The sequence below is a fragment of the Lepidochelys kempii genome, chromosome 20 (assembly GCF_965140285.1).
Source record: "Lepidochelys kempii isolate rLepKem1 chromosome 20, rLepKem1.hap1, whole genome shotgun sequence".
Classification (NCBI taxonomy): Eukaryota; Metazoa; Chordata; order Testudines; family Cheloniidae; genus Lepidochelys; species Lepidochelys kempii.
In genome coordinates, this window is record NC_136399.1 from 4,777,835 (window position 1) to 4,795,274 (window position 17,440).

Here is a 17,440-nt window from a genome sequence, read left to right on the forward strand (position 1 = left end):
CTAGTGTCCAACTCCAGGTAGAGTTTTGCTGGAATAAGACCTGAATAAGGAACACAGGATTTGGCCTGAAGAGTTAGCATGGAAATTAGGAGGAATTTGAACCCTTTCAAAGTTTTAATTGCCCATAAATATTTACTGCAGCAGAGACAAAAAAAGCCCCTTGATCTTCACTGCTTAAGGGCACTGGTTCATCGCTAAGGACACAGGGTTGTTGTTTCCCATTTATCTAAAAGCATTTAAGTATTCACAGAAAATGTTTGTTTTCTTTTGCAGTGGATCAATGTGCTCTGGTGCAACATGGGCGGGACAAGAACCTAATTCTCCACTTCTTTCTCTGGCACATCTACGCCTTCTTGGAATGCCTTCTCCAAACTAATCTTTGAAGCCCCTGTCTTCCTTCAGATCCCTTTCCAAGGCCCATTTTCAACATAACAGTCAGCTGTCAATTTATAGTGGCCAGGCAAGTTGATCACAGGGTTAACCGAGAACATTAATAATTCTTGTTTAGTGGGTTTATACCTTTAAACTTCCTGAGTCGAAACCTGCTAGGCCTTGCAACTGTGTGACTACTTTCCTTCCTCTTTCATCCTCTCTGAATGCTTATTGCACCAGCTTGTTGCATTTTATCTTAAATTTTAACACAAACTCTTGGGGGCAGGAATTGTTTTACCCCGTGTATTTTACAGAGTGCCTAATACAATCCTGATTATTCTGATCTACAGCTAAAAGCAAGCGTCAGATCCTCAGCTGGTGTAAAGTGGCCTGGCTTCACCAAAGCTAAGAAACTATGTTAAGTGGGGCTGATTTACAGCATCTGAAGATTCAGCCCCAATATTTCAACTTGAATGCAATGCAAAGGTTTCCTTTTCATGAAGACCTATTTTTAACACTAGATGGTGGTAGCTTCACAAATCTCAGATCCAGGGAGATGCAGTTACTACAGCTTCCATTACTGCAAGAAAGCCGTGGCTTCTAGAAATCCAGAAGTACTGCTGGGATTGCTCTCCAGCTAAAAGACATCTGAAGTACGGTAGGAGATCAGTGGTGGCGAACAGCTGCTTGTGGCTGGGGACAAAACTTTGAAAGGGCACCATCAGAGGGATGGAACTTTTTTGCAATTGCCATGGCAGGTGTTGTCAAAGGCTAGTTTTAATATTTGCAATACAAGAAGGAGCTGTGGCATGCAAGCGGCTACGTTGGGACATCACACACAAAAACCACAGTGCTAGGAAACACTAACCTATTGGGACAGCCATCTGTTTTAGATTGCTTGAGGAAATTCTGATTTCTGCAGCGAAAGGGCTGAGGAATTGGAACCTTGCACCCACACCCCAGGAATGGTCTGATGAGATGGTGGGAGAGAGCAGAAAGACGCTGCATCAGCAGGCGTGAGAAACCAACTAGCCACACGCAAGGTTCTTAAAATCATCAGGAATAAGTCCAAGGAGAGGTTTTAAAAAAAGGCGGACAGTTTTGGCCTGGATCTTGCATTGAACAGGGGCCAATGGACAAGGATGACCTGACCACGAGGAACCTCTTTCTGTATGAAAGAGTAAATCATATTATTACACATATCAGCGTGGCACCTAAAGGCCTTGGCCAAGGATGAGCTACCCTGTGCTAGGTAGTGTACAAATGTAACCCACCGATAAGAGCATGTTACAGGTTTCTCCCCTCTGTGCCAATCCACAGAAGATTGGAGGGGTTCAAACCCCTAGTTTTAGCTCAGAGGTTCAGCCCCCGTGTGTTGACCAAGAGGGTGGCCATCCCACAAGCGTCCAGTAAAAAGACAGCCCCTCTCTTAAAGACCTCACCCAATAAACAGAGGAGACAGAAACAGTGTGGGAGGGGAAACAGAGACAGATGAAATAACTTGTCAGAGGTCACACAGCAGTTAGTGGAAGAGCCATATGTATGGGGCTCAGAAGAGTTGTGCTAACCCCTGGGCAACACGACCTTGAATACCAGTCCCCTCTGATGTCGTCCTTCAGGGATACAACGCATCCTGCAGAACCTAATTTTGAAGACTTGCTCTGCAGTCTGCACAGACTGCAGCTTTAATTCACGGCTACTCTATTTCCTGTTCTGACGCTGTTCTGAGGTTTCACTATTAACATCAAAATTGAAGGGAAATTCCCTGCCCCCAAAGTGCTCCCCATGAATTTTTTCGGTTGAAACTCACAGACCCAAATGCCACGCAACAGCAGAGAGGCAATGTAAGGAGGAGACCCGGCACGAGTAAGTTGTCGCTGGAAATTTAGTCCTTTGTGTTCATCAGGTGTATAGTGTGACTGCATCTCCATAGAGTAACTCGCTTGATTTGACTGTTTAAGGGAAGGGCATTGTACAAGCCCCGGAGAGAACCAGGCAGCCATTGCTGATGATTGCAGCCTGCAGCTATGTGGCCTACATCTTTTAACTAGCTACAAGAGCAAAGTGTGTGTGGGGGGGGTCACCACAGCCCCACTTATTGTTATGAGCTTCACATCGAAAGCAACAGAGCTTCACCTGGCTAACATACTGGGGGATAGGCGAAAGATTCAGGGTTGCATGCTTCTCTGAGTTGTACCAATGCCATTCTACTGAAGTCTCAGAAGTCATACGAGCATGCTCCTTTGGGTTCAGAACCAGAGTAAAAGGTTGAAGCAGAAGTCGTCAGCCAAACAGTCAAGGTTCAGGAAGGTTTACCATTTTGGGATCACTACTTTGATCTTAAACTGTGAATAACTGGCAGGTTGCATATCAGATTAAAATTCCTAACTCTACAGTGATCTCATCTTCACTACAGTAATTGTTGGAAATTAAATAGCAATAAACTATTAAAGCATTTATTGAATGCAATCAATGTAATGAAGGCAAACTCAGTAATTAAACCCCCAAGTCATGCACTTTTTAATAATTCACTGGTATATTAATTTATAACTCTTGTATGAAATGTGTATTAAGGCTCTGTAACACATTCCTGGTGTTTGCTTCCCACAAGATTTCTACAGTGACTACTTTGTAGCATGGTACATCTGAGATTGGCTTATGCTTCTATGGTCCAATGCAATGTTCACTGAAGTATTTTGTTATGTGTTTATAATTATACAATGCCCAGCATAATGCAACCCTGGGCCATAACTGGGCTTGCTAGGTGCACATAAATAACAATAAATCAATGGAAAGGCTCCTTTTGATTCCCCGGGACATTAGATCAGGCGCTGGCTAGTGCATCTTAGGCTTGTAAAATTAATGAAGAGCCCAAAATAGCTTTGGTATATTCTGTAAAAGTGAAAGGAATCACTGGGAACCAGACAGCAGAAAATAGGATCTAAATATTTTTCTAGCTGTGTTCATGGTGTGACAGATATGTAAACATCCCGCACTGTAATTTCCTTTACAGTTTTGTCAAAAGTTCTCTTTGTGCCGTGCGTATTGCTCCTTGTTTGCTAATGATTGCAGCAATAGCCCATAAAGAATCATCCCTATCTTCCTAACAGGCAGGGGATGTTTCATCAGACGGATTAACCGAGCCCCTAATTATGGAGCTAGAGTTTAAACTTTCAGAACTGAGCTGCTGAAAAAAACTGGAAATTATGACAAGAAGCAAAGCTGATTTGCGTAGTTATGCTAATGGAGATGCATGAGCCCTTCAAACGACAATTGAAATTGAAGGGAAACTCCTCTGAGCATTGGTTTTATTTCCTTTCCTTCTCCCCCGCCCCACAGTAATTGGTGCAAACAGCAAAGTCAAATCCACAATATGGCAGGTAAGGCAAGGAAGAATGTGCTAAATATAAGACAAAGATATTTTTCTTTGTGGCAAAACTGTTTTGATATGGAGTAACCCGTGGGCCATGAACTAGATTTCCACTTGCATGGTATTTTAGGAGGAGATTTTCAAAAGGCACAAAGGGCAGTTTGTGTCCCAATTCCAGCTGAAGAAAAGAATAAATCATTTCCTAGTTCCCACATATGCCTTTGGCAATCTTCCCCTTTCATGTCTGTCTCCCTGGAGTCAGTTTGCTGCTATGCTACTGCATGGCATTAGTGGTCACAGGTGGGATGAAATTCATGACTCCCCACGGGTTGATGGTAATGGTTCATGGGTGATGCAAAAGCAAACCTTCCCCCCACAGAGGAAGCAGCCCTAAACATATCTGAATGACGGCTTTATTCTGCGCCCTCTTCAAATCAGTGAGGAAACTCAGGCCTGGCAGGTTTGTCTTTAGTAAGGGTAATTACAAACTTCCCACTTTTAATTACTGAGAAGCAGCATGGCCTAGTGGCTAGACTGCTGGGCTAAGAGTCAGAAGACCTCAATTCTAGTCCCACTGCTGTCACTCACTGACCTTGTGACTTTGAGCAAATCACTTCCCCTTTCTTCCCCCACCCACTCTTTGTCTTTTCCTGGTAGATTGCAAATGCACTGGGGGAAGAAACTGCTTCTTATTATGTGTTTATACAGTGTCCAATATAATGGGGTCCTGATCTCTGTTGGCACTGTTGCAATTCAAATAAATAATAATCATATCAGTTGCAACAGCTCCTCCTAAAAAAAACTGCATCACAGTGCCTGCCTGGCTCCTTGCTAGTGTTTCTTCTTTAGTAACATTCAGGGCTAATCATTTTATACTAGTTTTTGGTTTCCGTTAGCCAGGCACTGGAGAAATGGAAGAAGCGTTTTTCCAGCTTTACCAAGAATTCACACACCTGCAAGATTTATGTGCAAAGCAGGCTGAGCTGCTACAGAAGTTGACTGTGAAGAAGGAACCAATGACTGGTAAGGGACACTGCTAACTCCATGCTTCGGTTTGTGTTGGTTACAATTTCTGGCCCCCTAAAGAAGGTGTGAAGCTCAGGCAAACGTGAATTCACATACCTTAGAATTGGATTCGGCATGTAGCTGGTCCGAGGGGGCACACTTTGTTGTGGCAGTTGCTTATGCTGTGTTGGATGGGAACTACCCTATACATCGTAATAAGGATGTTGAATACCAAGCAGACAGACAAGGTAAGAATCATGCTTGGACTCTTCGGAGGACTCATGGCAGATGCAGCGTCTTTTAGAGTATGCGTACTCTGGAGCTGGCGGTGGTCTCAAGTGGCAGTGGGGGAGGTCTAGGTTGGATATTAGGAAACACTAGGTGTCAAGGTTCCTCCCCCACTCTGAACTCTAGGGTACAGATGTGGGGACCTGCATGAAAAACCTCCTAAGCTTATCTTTACCAGCTTAGGTCAAAACTTCCCCAAGGTACAAAATATTACAACCATTGTCCTTGGACTGGCCGCTACCACCACCAAACTAATACTGGTTACTGGGGAAGAGCTGTTTGGACGCGTCCTTCCCCCCAAAATACTTCCCAAAACCTTGCACCCCACTTCCTGGACAAGGTTTGGTAAAAAGCCTCACCAATTTGCCTAGGTGACTACAGACCCAGACCCTTGGATCTTAAGAACAATGAACAATCCTCCCAACACTTGCACCCCCCCTTTCCTGGGAAATCTTGGATAAAAAGCCTCACCAATTTGCATAGGTGACCACAGACCCAAACTCTTGGATCTGAGAACAATGAAAAAGCATTCAGTTTTTTACAAGAAGACTTTTAATAAAAAATAGAAGTAAATAGAAATAAAGAAATTCCCCCTGTAAAATCAGGATGGTAGATATCTTACAGGGTAATTAGATTCCAAAACATAGAGAACCCCTCTAGGCAAAACCTTAAGTTACAAAAAAGATACACAGACAGAAATAGTTATTCTATTCAGCACAACTCTTCTCAGCCATTTAAAGAAATCATAATCTAACACATACCTAGCTAGATTATTTACTAAAAGTTCTAAGGCTCCATTCCTGGTCTATCCCTGGCAGAAACCAGCATACAGACAGACACAGACCCTTTGTTTCTCTCCCTCCTCCCAGCTTTTGAAAGTATCTTGTCTCCTCATTGGTCATTTTGGTCAGGTGCCAGCGAGGTTACCTTTAGCTTCTTAACCCTTTACAGGTGAGAGGAGCTTTCCCCTGGCCAGGAGGGATTTCAAAGGGGTTTACCCTTCCCTTTATATTTATGACACTAGGAGAGGGGTGAAGCACTGGAATGGGTTCCCTAGGGCGGTGGTGGAATCTCCTTCCTTAGAGGTTTTTAAGGCCCGGCTTGACAAAGCCCTGGCTGGGATGATTTAGTGGGTGTTGGTCCTGCTTTGAGCAGGGGGTTGGACTAGATGACCTCCTGAGGTCTCTTCCAACCCTAATAGTCTATGGAGCATACGTCCACATAGGATGACCATACGTCTCGTTTTGGCTGGGACGGTCCCTTTTTTAAGCCCTGTCCCAGCCGTCCTGACTTTTTTTGGCCAAACTGGGCATTTGTCCCGTTTGACTGCCAATGGCATCACTGCAGCTGCGCCGCGACTTGTAGCGTGCTTGCTCAGTCCGAGCGAGCGTGGGTCTATCCACCCGAGGTTTGGAAATTATACCTCTAGCGTAGACGTGCCCTACGAGATTCATTTATGAAGCAAAAAATTCACCAAGGGAAACTAGCAATAGAACTGAGCAAATTTCCTCTTTTTGCAATTTCCCCCCCTGCCTTCCCCCAAGTGAAAATCCGGCTTTTTCAAACAGTTTTGTAACCAAAATTCCATCCATTGTTATTGGTATTAGAGAGGGGCTCAATCAAAGCCAGAGCACCAGAGAGCTTATGATCATACATTTTTAAAAGATGCAAAGTTACCAGGAGAGCGGATGGAAGATCAGAAATACTTTCTGGATTACCCCGCTAGCCAGGTTGAAAGCTCTTTGGGGGCAGGATCTGTCTTTTTGTTCCTTGTTTGTCCAGCACTGGGTTCCTAGTCTGTGACTACGGCCCCCAGGTGCTACCCTAATACACCAAATAAATAAGCATCGCCACAGAATGCAATGCACGTGTCTTTGACCATGCTTTCTCTAACATAAGCATATAGCAATATGTGTCTCTATGTATTAGATAAAAAAAATATCCAAAACAAGTCACTGCACCGCACACACTTCTCCCTCTGGGGAGAAGACGAGAGAACACACCCATGAGAGAAGTTAGTCAGATTGCTTAATGCAATACTGGAAGGTGCTTAGCTACTCAGAGCAATGTGGCTTAGCGCACAGCCCCTTCCCCATTTTACTGGTGGGCAAGCTGAGATGCAGAGAGGCTAGTGATTTTGTCCTCCTTTGTAAACTGCTTTGAGATCTGCTGATGAAAGGGCTAGGCTGTTATTTTTATTACTACAGTGATGAGTGTGGTATAAGAATCTAGACAGCGTAGACTAGAATGCACCTATCTAAACATTCTTTTCTTCCCTCTCTGACACTTCCTGGTTTGCTAGAGAAATCCCAGAATGCATCAACCTGTGACATCACTGACATCATTCGTTCCACAAGATGCAAAAAAGAAAAAAAACCCACATTCACTTAGTAGAGTTTTGTCATTTTTCCTGAATTCAAAGCAAGAAGGGATTTACTAAGAATCAAGGCTATCTTTGCCTGTGATGTTAGCTACCAGGCAGGCTCATTTGCATTTGTGTGCTGGTATAGAGCACTTACCATCGTCCCATAATTAAGCAAGGTGAGGAATGGTAGATGGAATTGCCTTTACCTTCCTGCTCAGGAGAAGCCCACTGAGATGAGGGGGTAGCCATATCTGCTGTGAAGACAATGCCCAGTCACCAGTGTTTGTCTGCCAGGGCTATGATTCACAAAAGGAGAATGATACCATTGGGGGGAGATGCAAACAAAAGCAATAACCTTCTTTCAGTCCCATGAGTAAGTGGCCCCACTGTTTTCTTTTAAAGACATGCCAATTTCGATGCCAATCCAGTGCACAGACGACGGGGGGTTAGCACAATCAGAGAGACTCTTCTTCAAACAGCAGTTACCAAAGGTTCCCAGCTCTATCCTTTCCAACCCAACAGTTCCTACATGGCCCAACGCTGCAGTTCTTCGGGACCAGCCACAAGATGCAGACACGGTTTCTCATTTTGCTATTAAGTACCCCCTGAGTGCAGCAAACAACGGCTTGTCAAGCGGCGCCAAGGGGAAGGCAGATTTCGCAATAGCACTTTCCAGCCAGAACCACCACAAACCGCACGTGGGCAAGAAGGTGGCTTGTGACACGCTGTTGAAAAATTATACGACGTTTCCTGCCTTGAAAGCGGACAAGGAAAAATCCACAGCCCCTCCCATACCTCCAGAGCTTGCTACCCTAAATCCAGAGGATGTAGGCTCCTTTCCCAGTTTCTTGGATCTTTATGAAGCACCACAGGATTTACAGATGGAAAGTACTTCCCTTCCAGCTGCAGAAATTAAAGTTCCTATAGAAATACGAGGACCCACGCAGGTACAGTATATGGTTACATAACAGTATCTACTATTTGTATTACTATAGCCCTGGACCAAACCCCATTGTGCAAGGTGCAGTACAAATATAGAACAAAAAGACTGCTTAGGTACTTTTATTGCTCCCTTTACTGTAGTATCTGAGCACCTAACAGTTTCCAGCATAGCTATCCCCACCACAGCCTGGTGAAAGAGGGAATTATTGCCAGTCCCACCTTACAGATGGGGACAGAAAAGCTCAGTGGCATGCCCCAAAGTCTGTGGAGAGCAAAGACATAAACCCAGGTCTGTCAAGTCCCAGGCTAGCTCCCTAATCATGGGGCTATCCTCTTTCTCCAATAGATTTTAGGATTTGCCATACAGCAGTGGTTCCCCAAACTTTTTGCTAGCACGATCCAATTTTAATGATTTTTTTCCTTCCGGGACTATAGACACCGAGTTTTAGTTTTCCCCGGAGGTGCTCCACCCCTGCTCTGCCCCGAGGCCCCGCCCCGACTCTACCCATTCCCCCAAGGCCCCACCCCTGCTCTGCCTCTTTCTGCCCCTGCTCTGCCCCCTTCCCCGAGACCCCGCCCTCGCTCCGCCTCTTCCCACTCCTGCTCCACCTCCTCCTCGAGGCCCCCACCTGCTTGCTGCTCTCCACCCTCTCCCAATCCCCTTACTGAGCCGCCGATCAGCTGATCGGCAGTGCCACCAAACAGCTGATCGGCGGCAATGCCCCTGAACAGCTCTGGCTGGTGGGTGCTGAGCATCCACTGTAGCGCACTGCTTAATTTGTGCCAGGGCTTGCCAGGGCTGAGCCCCAGCGCCTCTTGGCTTGGCAGTTCATAGCCCCGCCATCTCTGAGCTTCCTGCGTCAGTTATGAATGTAAAAAAATTGCTTGAGCCCCAGCTCCTCATTGCTGGAGCCCTGGGACCTCTTTCATTACAAATTAAGTACTGGGTGCGAGGACATGCTGCGTGGAGCAAAATGGTGTCCTCCACATGCTAGGGATCCATGACACCGTCTGCGGATGGCGCAACCCCATTTGGGGTCGTGACCCATAATTTGGGAAACGCTGCCCTGCGCTCTAGCATCATGTTTTCAAGGGGGAAGTGCTGGATTCATCACCAGAAAAAAATTAACACTCCCCCACATACTGTACCTAGACAGTTTTTTAACTCTGTACACATGGGGAGCAATTCTTTCCTGAGCCTTGGGGCAGCCAGTTGATGCCCTGAGCATGAGATCTGATAACCTTGCTGTAACACATCACCATATATGTTGTCTTTGCTCATAAATTTACCAAGCCCTATTTAGGCGACAGCCCATTTGCAAGTACTCTTGGAGGGTCTAATCACCTTCATTGCCCTTCTCTGGGCCATTTCACTCTCAGCTACTGTCCGCCTCCTTCTCTGAATAGTCTAGAATATCGTCCAAACCCCAACAAATACTGAGGGACCCTGCCATGCATTTCTGCACCTCAGAGGGACCAACCTTGCACTCTAACTCCGTGTTGCTTATAACTAAGCCATATTTAATTCATTGGCAAGGCTTTGCTGCTTACCCCATATTGATATTTTCCTTCACAGCCTCGTCCAAAGGACTTCATCCAAAGCCTTTTGAAAAATAGATGATTTGGTCCATCTAGGGTAAGTGCTCGGCCACTGCTCTGTTGGGCACGCTGCAAATGCGTGTAATATCCCCACTAATCTTTTTCAAAGGCCTGGACACCCTATCACCAGCCTGGTACAACACTCTGCCACGTCCAGTTATAGCCCTTACCTCAGGGCCCCGTTTATCCTTCAGCGCACACACACTCAAAAAGAAACATGGAACACCAGACCGCCACAAAATACTAGGCCAGGTCCACACCAAAAAAGCTAGATTGACCCAGCTACATTCCTCAGGGGTGTGAAAAATCCACACTCCTGAGTGATACAGTTAAGACAACTTAACCTCCGGTATAGACAGCGCTAGGTTGATGGAAGAATTCTAGCTACCACTGCTCGTGGTGGGTGGGTTAACTGCAGTGACTGGAGAACCCTTCCGGTCGCTTTTGTGAGTGTCTACACTGACTCTGCTGCTATAGCATTCTAAGTGTAGACATAGCCTTAGCCCTGTTCTCAAGCTGGGCTCCAGCAGCTTAATGCCCTATATATTTCCCAGTCTAGGGTAGTCTGCAGGATCGGCTTGCCCTCTCGCGGTTCTCTGCTAGAGCCCCAAGAGAATACGATTCCCGGTCCCCTCCTGGTCCCAGGCTCCCTCACGGAGCCGGGACCGTCATTTATATCCCAGAGCTGGGACTCATCAGACCCAATCCCTTGATGCTGTCAGCTGGGTCAGATGATTCCCAGCACATGCTTTCTGTGTTCTTCTCAAGAACAGGGCTGGCTGCTCCCCAGCCCCCCTGGGCCCTAAAAGGGGCAGCCCTGTTACAGACCCCTAATAAGTTAGAGGCAACATTTTCCCCTTCATAGATTCATAGAGGCCAGAAGGGACCATTGTGATCATCTAGTCTGACTTCCTGGATAATGCAGACCAGAGAACTTCCCCATAATACTTCCTAGAGCAGATCTTGTAGAAAAATTAAAAAATGGTGTGCGAGGCAAGATCTCTCCTAGGCCTCTCTGGTCCTGCCATCTCCTCTCTGTCTCTCTTTTTAACTGTCCCCTGCTGATAAGCTAAATCATTTTGACGGGTGTTTAGCCATCCAGTCCTTAACCACTGATCACCTTTCTTTGGCCCATGTGGGGATGCTGGCAGAGGTGCACAGATCGAGGAGTCCACCTTAGGGTACTCACGTGCTGTCGCAGCTCCATTGTGCAAGGCACTGTTCAAGTCCATAGTAGAAAAATAAGACCGCACCTCATTAGCCTCCTTTAAATCCCTCCGTCTGATTGCTTCCTTTTGCTCCTCCTTCTGTCCGTATGTCTCTTGTCAGATTGTAACTCTTTGCAGGCAGGCACCGTCATCTTGTTCTGTATTTGTACAGCGGCTCGTGCAATAGGATCCTGGTCCATGAGTCGGGCTCGTAGGTGCAGTGGGAGTACAAATAAATAATAATGGCAAGACACCACAGATAGATGAAATATACAGGTTGTTGTTGTTGGGGGGGAGTTTATGTTTTTGCGTAATTTCTTTTCACTTTTCCAAAAACGGGGATCTCGTTATAATTACACTATTAATAGTAACTGCTAAGGATGGTCAGCACTGAATCAAGGGTTGTTGTTTTTTTTAAGAAGGAAAAAAATGGACGTGTCTTGTAAAATCCAAATGTGCCTTATCAGCACTTAATAATAAAGCAACAAAAAGGAAATTACAGAGCTTTCCAACTGACCTTTCACAAAAGCCCTTTGATCACATTGTGGCTTTGGCAGAGATTGGAGTCTCCAAGGAGGAAGCGATGGGCAACTTGAGACACTCAAGTGCCATAAATAAATAAGATGGGGGGGGGGAGAATCACCCAGGGGCTTCTGAAGGAATTGAAGTGCAAACAGAGGGGCTGCTGCGAAGGACATATCAGACTCTATGGCCCGAGACACAGCTGGATAGATTCTGCGCTGGGCCTCTCAGGAGGTGCAACCTTAGAGGAGGGGCAGGGGCAAAAGCCGGCTTTAAACCACATTTGCACCTTCTGCCTGCTCCAAGGGTTGGCGTGGCTGTGGGGTAAGTTAGAGCAGTCCTGGGGCTGCTCTGTGTTAAGGACAGCTGTATTGCTAAGCACTACAGTCATCCCTCCTCCTGCCTTGGCCCCCAGCACACCTGATATGCTGTGGAACAATGGGGGCAACATAGGGGCATAGAGGTTAGCTCTAGGGTGGTCCTGCATAGGGGAATTCCCCGGGGACCAGTGTGATCTCTTTTTATAGCCCTTGCAGCAGAGGCCAGCCACTGGTCAAGCAGAGTTTCCTGAAAGCGGTGCCTATTTTTAAACAAGATGCCAAGATTGATCATGGGAACTAAAGACCCATGGAAATAAACATGGTTAAAAGCCAAACACAAATAATACCCCTATCTTGGTTAACCCAGTTATCACTCTTTCCCTTTAATAATTTTCTAGACTTCCTGGACTCCAGGATGGGCAGTAGAAGACAGTCCACTTGGTCACAGCGGGGATTGTGAACTCCAAGGGTACTCTGCATACACAGACCTGTGACTTTTGCCAAGTCATTTTCGCAGCTGGGGAAACAGCACAAGGAGACTATTACAAGCATCTCATAGCTCATATCGAATAGGATTGGTATCATCATGTACTCGTAACCCAGATTACAAAGGATGGCTTTCTGTTTATGAGCCTACTGTAGAGTTGTTGGAATAAGTGATGTCTTGACTCAGTGGCTGAACTGAAAGGTTGTGAAAAGAATTTTTGGTTTGGGTTGACCCGAAATAAAAAAGTTTCAATGTTTCCAGCAAAGCTCAAAAAGTCAAAAAAGAATTTGTTTTGAATGGAATGAAACATTTTATTTAATTTCTGAGTTTTTATTTTTTAAATCTTTTTCAAATAGCAATTTGTGAAAATGAAGTGACACTCTAAGACGAAATGTTTCATTTTGAAAATGGAAAAAAAATAATAAAAATGAACTGTTTCAACAGTTCTGATTTTTTTGATATTTGACCAAACCCATTTGTGAAAATTGACCCAAATTTGTGAATTCATAGAATATCAGGGCTGGAAGGGACCTCAGGAGGTCATCTAGTCTAACCCCCTGCTCAAAGCAGGACCCAGTTCCAATTTTTGCCCCAGATCCCAAATAGCCCCCTCAAGGATTGAACTCATATCCCTGGGTTTAGCAGGCCAATGCTCAAACCACTGAGCTATCCCTCCCCTCCCAAATTGTTTTGCTCCGTCCAAATCTGCAGGTTTTTCATGCGGCGGCAGCGGAAATGAATCACACAAAAAAGTTTGTTGAGCTTGGTTGGCTTTGAGTTGGATCTTTTAGCTCAGGCAGTTGTGGCTCAGATGTTAAACTGAACGTTGAAATGTTGTTCCTGTGACCCAATTGGCTAATGCATCAGCTTGGTGGCCTTTGATTGGTGGGTTTCAGGGGTATTAAAGCAGCTTCTGTTCTGCTGGCTCTGAGAGAGGCGGTTATGTTTTTATTAGGTCACATGCTTTTATATGTACATGGTCAGATGCGGTAAGTGGACTTATCCATGGCTGGGTATCCCAAGCATTTTACTTGGGCAGAAACTATCCCAGCAGTACGGCTGGGGAAAAGATCAGTGCCTTCTCGTGGCACTGAACAGTTATTCATATCACGGCTCTTCCTCTGACTCAGCTCGAAATCTTGCCACAGAGAACCAGATGAATGAACATCCATGGAAGCAGCTGCTGGGCAGGGAAGTAGAGAATTATTATTTGTTCTCATATAAGGACTATATAATACCCTTATATATGGCCTCAACCAAGATCAGGGTCCAATTGTGCCAGGTGCTTGACAAACCCATAGTAGGAGACAGTCTCTGCTTTGAAAAGCGTACCGTAAATAGACAAGGTAGGAGGAAGAACAGAGGCACAAAGAGTTGGTATGATTTGCCTGAGGTCCCAGAGCTGGGTAACGGCAGAATTAAGAAAGAGCTGAGACCACCTGAGTCCCATGCTAGTTCCCAATTCCCTAGACCATGCTGTCTCTCTAACTTAGATGAAAAACAAAGTTAACACAGATAAGCCCCTGTTAAATAGTCTCTTTATCATGAATGGCAAAAGCTACTCCAGTTCTCACTCTTTCTTAAAACCTCATCGGCACCTGTTTAGTCGATCCCCTAATGAGCATGAGCAAGGTTCTGCACCGTCTAGTGGTGATAACAATAAAAGAACAGCCAGACTGAGTCAGACCAAAGGTCCATCTAACCCAGTATCCTGTCTTCCAACAGTGGCCAGTGCCAGATGCCCCAGAAGGAATGAACAGAACAGGGAATCATCAAGTGATCCATCCCCTGTCGCCCATTCCCAGAGGCTAGGGACACCATCCCTGCCCATCTTGGCTAATAGCCATTGATGGACCTATCCTCCATGAACTTATCTAGTTCTTTTTTGGACCCTGTTACAGTCTTGATCTTCACAAGCTTTTCCCGGGGCCTTCTGTGTATTTAGAGAGGTGTTAAGCAGAAAATGGTGATGTGAACAGAAGATACCTCCTGCTCAAAGATGGGACAGGCATGTCATTATTCTGTTTTTCTATTTAGTCCCTTGGGAAGAGCTGCTTTCCAATGGGAGGCGGTGGGAACAAGTGGGTGAAGCACTAGACTAAGACTCTGAAGGCCTGGACTTTATTCTCGGCTCTGACTTCCTGTGTAACTTTGAGCAAACGCTCCCGAGCCACAGCTTGTAATGGATCAGTTCCATTTGCAAGCTTTTGATCTTCACTTTGCTCCTACCTTTACTAAGAGTGGCAATTAATCTACTATAAGGGAGTAATTCATGATGCCCTAAACATATAATACTCCCTAGCTCTAATAATAATATTACCGAGCGTGTATCATCAGTCAGTCTGAAAGCAATTTACAGAGGAGATCAGTATCATTATCTCTATTTTACAGATTGGGAAACTGAGGCACGGGGGGGGGGGTAAATGACATTCCCAAGGTCACCAAAGCAGGCTATTAGTAGAACCAGGAATCAAACTCAGGTCTGCAGGGTCCCAGTCCAGTGTATTATGTGCTAGGCCATGTTGCCAGCTGGAAAACAGGTGCCTTCAGATATCGGAATTTAGCCACTCTACTCCAATTCATTTTAATGTGGCTAACACCCCTCCTAGCTTTAGCAATCTCAAGTTCAGCCTCCAGACTTGTCCTTTCATCAATGGTCCCACGTTATCATCCACTCAAGGGGTTCACCCGGCCTGCTGGCAATACAACAATGCGCACAAATCTGGCCAGGGAGAGATTGTCCTTCTTTTGTGCTCCTGTTTAGTACGTGGACTGTATTGCACCTCCGTATGTGGGGAAGGTACTTTGTAATATAAGTGACACTAGAGGCCCCCCCTCAGTTGCACCGGGAAATGGAGTCTCAGAAAAACAGGAGGCAAATACATCATTCCCAGCGACTGCATCATTCCCAGCGACTGCTCAGTATCGTAAGCCCCTACTCAAATGGGTGGGAGTTTTGTAGCAACCAGCACTGCCCCTACTGAAGTCCATGGGTGGGTTTAATGGGCGCTGAGTTAGATCCAGCCTGACTTCAGTGGGAGCAGAGTTAAGCCAACCCTGAGCTCTGCTGAAAATCCTACTGTGGTGTCTTGAGGACTGTGTTGGAATTGCAAGCTATCCCTTTAAGAGTATGCTGTTCCCTGGTAAATGGTGTTGTCTGTTATTCTGATGCCATATTAAGACCTGGGGAGGAATTCCAAGGAACGCTGACAAAACTTAGACGGGGTTCTAAAGAGATGGCAGAAATATGGTTGTAGAGGTAACACAGAGAAACGTGCTTCATTCCCAAGTCAGGTTACATATGTGGGGCGGAAGAGGTACACCCCTTAAAAGTAAGCCATAGCAGCACAACTCACCCCGCCTTGTTCTAGGCTGGTTCTTTCGATGCTGACTGTCTCTGATCATCTCTCTACTTCCCTGTAGAGCCCTTAGCCTGAAAACAAGACCAGGAAAACCTTCCTCGCCTACTCGTAAAGTGACAGCTTGCTATTCCAGTACAGTCCTCAATACCCCACACCTACCCTATCGTTCCAGGACACAATATGTATGCAGAATAGCAGGTTAAAGTTATTTGGCATCATTTACATATCGGCCTGGATCCTAGGCCTACTGAAATCAGAGGTAAAACTTGCAATAGTTCCAGGCCTGGGTTCATTCTCCAGCAAAATTTTGTGGTTTTGTGCTGGCAAAGAGAAAATAATATCTGCTTCTCCTCCCAGAAATGTAGCCTCTCCAATAAAGCAATGTCTGAGCTTGTTAATTCTCCTAAGCCACGTTCTGTCATGTGTTGGTGGCAACCAGCCTCTTAATCACCCTTGTAACTTTCAAAAGAAAAAAAATAGAAAAAGAAAAAGAAAGGAAGAACTTATACTGAGCTGGACTTCTAAGTCACCAATATAAGGGGCGCTAATTAAATCGAACATTCATTGGACATAAAGCGTCTAACCTTTCCTCCTGATCTGAGGTGCCATTAAGGCTCTGACATCTGGCACCAAATGTGAATGCAGTGGAGATTCTGGATGAAGGTGGGTGTATATGGTGATAGGTGACAGTAGTGTCACTGTGACTTATACAAATGCCAAGTCATATTTATAATGTATCACAATACACAGGCTTTTCTTAGGGGAGATTAATGACAGTTTCGTTTTTTTTTGGGTGTGAGCCATTGGTCACAGGAGCTTCCTCCACGCAGAGACCAACAACTTCTTAACGTACATCACAACATTGCATCTTGATACAGGTGCGAGGCCTCTGACTTCGGTGGAGTTACTAATGTTTCGCAGCTGTGTGAGAGGAGAATCAGACTGATTATTTTGCTGTAGGCCAAGGAATAGTCCAGTTCCTAGGACTCTGCTAAGCCTCATGTGTTCACTCATAAGCGTTCGGACAAAAGTCTTATAATTTTCCCCCTTCCTGTTCGCTTCATAACTGCAACCAGAAGAAATGGCTTCAACACCCCCACCCTGAAGCGTGCATGGGTGCACACACACACTCACTCACCCTGCAGCTAGGCTACTCCAGGTCATAACGAGAGGACAGCTTTTAACTATGCTCCTTTGGGGTCCAGAGAAGATTCCCCGAGTGCTGAGTTACTGGAAGGAGTGTGTCAGAAAGCCGGCACAGGGAGAGTGGCCATACCTTGGGTTGGTATGAAGTTCTAGCTGGCATCGGGAAGCTGAGAGTTTGCCAGAAGGAAAAGGCGAGGTCTTTTCTGCTTTGAAAGCCAGAGTAGCAAATTTTATTAAAAATAATAATGAAGTACAGATGGATTTTCATAGAATCATAGAATCATAGAATATCAGGGTTGGAAGGGACCCCAGAAGGTCATCTAGTCCAACCCCCTGCTCAAAGCAGGACCAATTCCCAGTTAAATCATCATTTTCTCAGGAACTAAACATGTCTTCGGTGTATTGCTGATCGACAATCTCTTTTACATAAAGTAATAGTATATGATACTCTAAT

General features: G+C 45.5%; 1 long non-coding RNA gene across 3 annotated transcripts; it reads left to right on the forward strand.

The window, feature by feature from the left end:
* Positions 1-1,718: 1,718 nt before the first annotated feature.
* Positions 1,719-12,878, forward strand: LOC140900755 (uncharacterized). Of its 3 annotated transcripts, XR_012155717.1 has the most exons (5): positions 1,719-2,238; positions 4,639-4,765; positions 7,803-8,347; positions 9,919-9,978; positions 12,390-12,878. It is a non-coding gene; the product is annotated as an uncharacterized LOC140900755 (long non-coding RNA). The 3 variants fall into 3 exon arrangements; XR_012155716.2 differs by lacking the exon at positions 9,919-9,978 and having other exon boundaries at positions 12,390-12,876; XR_012155718.1 differs by lacking the exons at positions 1,719-2,238; positions 9,919-9,978 and adding an exon at positions 3,489-3,752 and having other exon boundaries at positions 12,390-12,877.
* Positions 12,879-17,440: the final 4,562 nt, after the last annotated feature.